This window comes from Poecilia reticulata, chromosome 8 (assembly GCF_904066995.2).
Source record: "Poecilia reticulata chromosome 8, P_reticulata-male-v2, whole genome shotgun sequence".
NCBI classification, from domain to species: domain Eukaryota; kingdom Metazoa; phylum Chordata; class Actinopteri; order Cyprinodontiformes; family Poeciliidae; genus Poecilia; species Poecilia reticulata.
This window is the reverse complement of record NC_088837.1, coordinates 369863-377895: the sequence shown is the minus strand read 5'-3', so window position 1 is coordinate 377895 and position 8033 is coordinate 369863. Positions and strand designations below refer to the sequence as shown.

At 38.5% G+C, this 8033-nt stretch overlaps 1 long non-coding RNA gene across 1 annotated transcript in view; it reads left to right on the top strand.

The window, feature by feature from the left end:
• Positions 1 to 4644: 4644 nt before the first annotated feature.
• LOC103468219 (uncharacterized) overlaps positions 4645 to 8033 on the top strand; it is a 352500-nt gene continuing 349111 nt past the window's right edge. Inside the window, exon 1 of the long non-coding RNA XR_014088451.1 lies at positions 4645 to 4805. This is a non-coding gene — a long non-coding RNA (uncharacterized LOC103468219). The remainder of the gene's footprint in view (positions 4806 to 8033) is intronic.

Below are 8033 nucleotides of genomic sequence, written 5' to 3'. Positions count from 1 at the left end.
TAAGCCTGCTCACAGCTGATACGTTTGAATATTTATAGTTTATGTGGTAATTAGGACATTCAGTGTTTTATGTTACACTCTCCTCTTGAGAGGACAATATTTCTGATCATAGATATAGAACTCTCCCAGTCTGGTCTGAACATTCAGTTGTATCAGAGCAAAGTGTGAAACGACAGCAGTTAAACAGACACTGAGGTGTTTTCAGATGGGTCAGATTGCATAAACTATTGTAGCAATAATTTATGCCTTTGCTAAGTGCATCATATTATATTTTGAACTGAGAATTTTGGTACAATGGATCGATAACACCAAGACAACATTAACTCACCAGCCAGATTTATGCATGAATGTTGAATGTTCATTTTCATTTAGCTCTTGTCAAGTTTGTTGCACTTTATCTCTAGTTCTTATCAACATTCATCGATCTGGCTTTATCTTATTTCTGCACGTTTTCTCTGCAAGATGGAGCAAATGGTTCTGCAGACCCAGAGGTCCATATTGATCTGACAACCCCATTACAGGGACGCTTAGTGAGTGAGCTTACTTTTCAGCAATTGGTTTGAGCAGCCATAGATTTCTGATGGGTGACAGTACAGATCCACCAGTGTGAGAGTGTATTCTAATTGAATGAGTGAGCTGATCTATTACATCAATGAAGTTAGGTTAGACAAGATGCCTTCTGGTAAGTCAAAGCCTGCCAGTGCAGCAAGAAAGGAATCTAAGGCAACAACACAATGTACTGTGATCCTGAGGCCTGGAACCCCTGCCAGAGCTCAGTGTGTGTGTGTGTGTGTGTGTGTGTGTGTGTGTGTGTGTGTGTGTGTGTGTGTGTGTGTGTGTGTGTGTGTGTGTGTGTGTGTGTGTGTGTGTGTGTGTTTGTTTGTTTGTTTGTTTGTTTGTAATACCTTGTGGGGACACTGTTCCTGACACGTACTACGTTGTGGGGACCAATTGCTCCTTGTGGGGCCCAAAGCCTGGTCCCCACAAGGGGAAACCCTGTTTTTGGGTCAGGGGTCAGAGTTAGGACTAAGGTGTGAATTGATTTTTGGATGGGTTTAGGGTTAGGTATGTGATGGTTAGGGTTAGAAAAAGGGTAAAGGTAAGGCTTAGGCTGTAGAAATGAATGGAAATCAATGGAAAGTCCCCACAAAGATAGCCACGCAAACGTGTGTGTGTGTGTTTGTGTGCGTGTGGTTTGTGGAGGTGTGTGTGTGTGCATGTGTGTGTGGTTTTTTAAAATTGTTTTATATTGAACTATTTCAAACTAAAATCTTCCCTAAGTTATCTGTTTTGGGCCCGTTTGAAAGTGAAAAGGAGACATTTTGTAGATGGTCATTTACCTTCTAAAAGGAAATTTGTTATTACTATTTGTGTGAGTACCTCTAATGAAGCCTTCATCAATTTCTCTCTTCAAAGGTCCCCATGGAGGGCATGACAGCAAACACGCTGCCGTCCTGCCGCCTGGACAAAATTAGGACAAGCGTGTGGGCGAGTGACAAGAAGAGCGGTTAATCATCAGTGTGATCTGAAAGGAGAGAGGCAGGCTGAGTGGGCAGGAGGGCTGCTGGAACAGACTTGAATAAGAAGAGTAAATGACGCACATCTTCCTATCTGAGTGGCGAAAGTACAACAGGGCATGGAGGTCATGGGGTCAAACTTAATTTAGGTGAGAATTCCATTCATGTAAGTTTGGATTTTGGTGGTTGGGAAGATTTGAGGTCTCCAAAAGTTATGCCCCTCTGCAGGAAGGGTCGAAATCATCAGTGTGTTAACATTTGATCAAGGAACATGTTTATTTGACAAATGTGCCTAAACGAAAGTTTTTATGAATATGGCCAGACTTATTACAACCTCCAGGATAATTTTGAAACATTGGAAATCAACCCCAGACCACAAGATGAAAGAATGGACAGTTGCCATGGTGGAGATTTCATCTTACAAATCCATGCTGCATAGACTGGAGGAAAAAGAGCAAAGAGGACAGGAGAAGAAAACCCCATCAGACATGAGACATGGTCTGGACTAATATGTCTCAATGAGTATAGACTATACTCTTCATCTAACTTGTACACTCAAAAAGAAATTAATTGAACCAACTTAATTGAATTGCTTCAATTGGTAACAAGCAATTCAATTAAGTTTATCCAACTTAATTTATTAAGCTTAACCAATTCAATATATTATAATCATCCAACTCAATTTGCTAATTTTTTTAAACAAATTTATTAAGTATGTTTAAGATGATAGATTTGTCAGTCTTACTCAAATCATTTAGTTTACTTTAAATAAAGAAGCAAATTAATAAAGGATTTCTTTTTTCAAAGGGTTTTTGGCTGAGGCAGCCTTTATTTGAGCGTAGTTATTCAGGAAAGGGGTTAATGACAGAAAGGAAGACCTGCAACTAAGGTCATCAGGTTGGGCATCAAACCTGCGAAGGCTGCGTCAAGGACCTAATGTGGATTGTGCTCTACCCCTGCGCCACCACAGCACCCTGGTTGGTACAGAACACCCGCTTCGGATGTTATTATCCCATAGAATGGCGATTATCAGTGGTTATCAGCCCCATTGAATGGCCTCAGTTGGTCCCTGCTCTGCCTGCTAGCAGGCTGTTATCAACCATTCTATCGGTGATAGCCGCTTGTCGCTAGTAGAACCTTTTTTTTTTTTTACCTTTTTTTAAAAACCTTTATTTATAATTTATCTGCGAATTTGAACAGGATATTAAGAATTTAATAAAAATACAAAAGCCAAACATATCCGTCATAAGATTTTAATTATGTATTTAAAAACAACACTGATAATCGCCATTCTATGGGATGATAACATCCGAAACGGGTGCTCTGCCTGCTAGCAGGCTCAGTAGGTTGTTATCAACCATTCGTATCAATAATCACAGCAGCTTGTGGCCGATAGAACCTTTTATTTATTTATTTATTTTTTTAGCTTTTTTTAAAAAAAACCTTTATTTACAATTTATGTGCTAGTTTGAACAGGATGTTAAGAATATTTACTACAAATACATGTCAGACACATCGGTCATAATTCGGTATTTAAAAATAACTTAATAAAGTATAAAACCGGAGGGTTTTTGTTGTGGTTGTAACTTGATTTAAAAGCCTTTTTTTAAATTTACCAACTATTTTTGAGTACGATATCAATGATTTACTCCAAATAAATTTAAGAAAAAATTCAGATGTATTTTCTTTTGTGATTGCATGCCAAACAGTTCTGTAAACGTTTTAATATTTTTGATTGAAATAATTAAAATAAGGACGGATCCCGCAAAAACCCAAGAAGAAGAATAAGCTGACATCATCATATGCGACACTTACACTCCGGTGAGTAGAAACCTGCACCTGTCAAAATGTTTTTGTACTCTAAAACCAAAACTAACTCCAAAGTGTCACGTTATAAAGTTACTGATGGTAGTTTTAGGACTTAATGGCAGTAGGACTGTGATGCGAATGGTTGAAGACACGTTTGTAACATTTTTTTTGCCGGAAAATATGCGGTGGAAGCTAGCTAAATGAGCCTGTTGGAGGCTAATTGTACCTGTACACTGTACCTGTTCTTAATACGTTTAATTAGCCATGATAGAGTCACATAATAGTGTTTATAGTCATGCTTGTTGTTGCCACTTTGTAAAATTGAAGGGTTGCTAAAAACATCAGTGCCCCTAGGCTGTGATGATCTTTAAAGTTTTGTTTATGAACCCTGTCTGAATACACTGATTGCAGCTAAGTCATTTACTTGAAATAAAAACAAACTTGCATCAGTACAGGCACATTTCTTTCCTCCTGTCTATGTTATTTATTGCTGTTACAAGCCAGATGAAGAGAAGTAAAGAGCTGAGAACCTGATCTTTGAACAGACAGAGACCATAGGTCAGGAGCAGTCTGGGATGCTTACTGAGGAGCATCCAATGATGATACCAGAGAACCAGGAAGATACTGTGATACTGCTTGATCTGGTTCCTGTTTCTCCTCCTGTTGTCCCATCCTCTCAGTCTTTTCAGAAGAAGAAAAGACCTTCTTTTCTTCTTCTGGAGAGGCAGCTGGAGAGATCTTCAGCTGCCTCTCCTCCCACTTCGTCATCTGCATTCATGTCACCTGCTGACCATGCCGTCTTCTTAAGTCAGGGTGGCGTAAGTTTTGTTTTCTTTACATTCATCCATTTTCTTACACCCTTGTCCCTAGTGTGGTCGGGAGGGTTGCTGGGGTACACCCAGGAAGAATTGCCAGTCTGTCGCAGGGCAACACAGAAACAGCCAGGACACACAACCATGCACACACACTCATACCTAGGGAGAATTTAGAGAAACCAATTAACTTGATAGTCATGTTTCTGGACTGTGGTAGGAAGCCGGAGAACCCAGAAAGAACCCAGCATGCACAGGGAGAACATGCAAACTAAATGCAGAAAGACCCTGGGCTGGGAATTGAACCCAGAAGAAAACTGAACTCGCGACTTAAGGAGTCCAGCCCTAAAATGTCAAAATTCTCACAGAAACTCCTGTTGTCCCATCCTCTCAGTCTTTTCAGAAGAAGAAAAGACCCAGAAGCATCTCTCCAGCTGCCTCTCCTCACAGTCTGTCATCTGTATCCCCTCCAAAGATCAGCCACATCTGCATTCATGTCACCTACTGACCATCCCATCTCCTTAAGTCATGGTGGCTGATAAGAAGAGAAAGCTTAAGTTAAAATGTTAAGGAAGGATCCCTTCAAGTGTCAAGTTTGTACCCCAGATGTGCTTTCAGTTTCAGTGGATGGAAATTGCAAGTATTACCATTTAAAGAATGCAACAAGGTATTGTAAAATGTGTACAATATAACAATTCTTTCTATATGTTAGTGATGTTCACTACCTTTGGACTTTAACACCTCATGAAGTGTATTTTATTGCTTGTTTTTCAGATTGGAGGAACAGGCTATATTTCAGGACCTTTTCATAGCCAAGGATGAAAACATAGGAAAATTTGTGGACTGTATACACAAATCAACCAAAAATGTAAGACTGCAGATTGTAAATGTATAATAACAGTAACCTTTTAGCCTGTAATAACAGCATGCCTGACTGAATTCTATGCATTCTAGATTTTGTGGTGGGCAATGGTCAGCAGCCAGGGAGATCTCTCACAGATCCAGCAGCAAACTGGATGAGGAGGCTTGGAACTAGCGGTGTGTATACATTGAGTGCTGCTTAGTGCTCTTAGATAGGGTATGAGCTTTTGCATAACTCTTGTTCTTTTCAACAAAGGCTGGCCAACAGACAATCACTTTTTTTCCATGGATGTAACATTTGTGGACATAACTCAAAAACTAACAAAAAGCTGTCCTGAACTCCAACACCTGCTTAAAATGAAGCAATTTTTCTCAATTTTCCATGGCAAAGCCCACAAAATGTAAGTAAGGAACACTGACCAGGCATTGAATAACCTTGCTGGTACACACTGCATAAACATCTTGACACAGTTGATGTTGTTTGTGCATGTTTGTGCAGACACAGATGGACACAAAGCTTGTGTCAAGGCTCATCTCAAGATCAGAAAGGAGAAAACATCTTAGCATTGGCTTTAGAAGATGTTGGTCACTTGAAGACTGATACAGACACAGAAGTTCTGTCTTTGGAAGAGATCATGTCCAGTGACACAACATTGCCATGGCAGCAATCACACAATGGTAAGTAAACATACACTAATATGTTTTATACTGTCATCATACCTGACAGATAATGTGACTAGATACTCCAGGTGTTGACTTGAACTTACAAATTTAAACTTTTACTGAGTTGATTTGTCCTTTTCATAACTGTATTTCAGACTCTGTCAGACAAAAACAAGGTCAATCGATGACATCATGACAGTAAAGAGACTGGAAGAGGAAGAGGATCCTTGTTGATGAACCATCATTGGAAATCTCTGTCATCCTATGAAGACACTGTAAAGTAGTTTCCCGCCTGTTATCGGGAGGTAAATTTAAAAGTAGGTTTTTAAGTAATGCATAAACATACAAAAAGTTAAAGCATTTAAATTTTGTATTTTTATTTTTATTTATGTTCAACTTTAAAGGTTTGTCCTGTGCCCTAACTGACGAAGGTCCAAGAGGTCTCCAGAGCATCATCCTCAGAGAGCTGCAGCACCAACAGATGAAGCTGCAAGAACCAGAGTATTAACTACAGCAGGGGAGCCCAAAGTTGGTCCTGGAGGGCCGGCATCCTGCATGTTTTAGTTCTCTCCCTGGTTTAACACACCTGCATCAAAAGATGGCTCATCAGAAGGCCTAAGAAGAACATTGACAAGATGAAAAGGTTGTTACTACCACCAGGGAGAGAATAAAACATGCAGGATGCCGGGCCACTATGACCCACTTTGGACACCCCAATCTACAGACTTTGTCAGGAGCAGAGAGTGTTACTTTTGGCGACGACTTCAGTAGTGACTGAAAATAGTCTGTAATCATTTATGAATGTACTGCTGCAAAGATCTACACTGGTGTGAGAGTGGAGATCTTTGTCAGTGACATATATATACATATATATATAGTTTGCTCATAAGTTACAAAGAGACACCTTACAATTTGTTCTTCTGCTTTCATGTTTCCAAATGGGCAGTGTTTTATCTTGTTGATTCTTTTTTTAAATAGTTAATTTGTGCCTTTGTACTTTCTAAAAGGGCTTACTAGAGCTGTAATTACTTCCACAGGCATGTCATTGAGTGTGTTTCTTTTTCACTTATGTTTCTGCACATCTAGTGTATTTTCTAGGTAATAAGAGAAATTGTAGTTAATTTAATAGTTTACTATTTTTACTTTAAGTGGAATAATAACACTTGTGCTTATGTTAAGCAGTTAAATGGCTACAATACTACATTAAGCAGTCTCAGTGATTCTGTAGTAACTAACATAACTAACAAAGTGTGAACTGGTGGAACAATTTTGTATCCTTGGTCAATTGAATGCAGTTCACTTTGTCTGTCAATGTCTTTATTAAAAAGAAATAAGTAAAATAAAATTTCAGTACTTGTCAAAGTGATTTTTTTAATGCGGTATTCAGGTATGTTTTTGTTTAATGACATGTATTTATACAAAAATCATAAAGGCATGATTTTATAAACAAAACAGCATCTAATTTAGTGGATTCTTCAGGGCATGTTCTGTATCCATCAGCTCATGACAAATAAGTAATGAAGCATATTAAAATGTTGGACGAACAATAAGTGGTTTCAAGAAATTGTCAGGAGAAATAAGTTGTTCAGCTTTTTGATACTCTTTAAGGACATATGAAAATTAGTTATAATTCCCTACATAGACCTGGTGTTATTTAAACATGTCTATGTTCAACAGTTGACAGGTGAAAAAGGAAGCCGACTAAGGTTTGGTAGAAAAACTTGCTGTCGGTGTCATTTAGTTGAAATGCTTCAGATTTGGACATAACGTCTTTTTTAAAACAAAGGGTTCCAACTTAGTGAAATAATCTTAATGAAATGTACAACATTAACACGGTATTTGGATGCATTTACAAACCAAAAGGTGTAGACCTCTATTTCACCTACAATTAGATGGACACAACTAAACAAAGAATTATTTATGCCTTTTCTCTGCAAGCTTATGAAATGATGAAATAAACCATAGAGGCCTGAGACACCATCAGGCAAGTCGATCTTTTCCCTCCAGAGCAGATTTAGAGTCAGGCTACAGAGCTCAATTCTAGAGAAAATGCATCTTTAAACCAGTACTTTCATAAAGCATTTGAAGATGAAGCCATCTCTACCACTCAATTTGAGATTAGTGATTTTTTTATGTGTAAATCCTGATTACATTGAATAAAACACATAGCAAATAGCTTCACACAGTTCTACAAGTATGTAGGAAACGAATGTGTTACACAGTTAAATCTTGCGTCATGCCTTAAAGACAATACACAGGGCAAACTTGACCAGCCTACAATGACGACCAGCTTGTCAGTCAAAAAGTCTTTATGAATCCCATAATGACTCTTTCTGTATCAAACGACCAGTTTCACTACATTTTGAAGTAA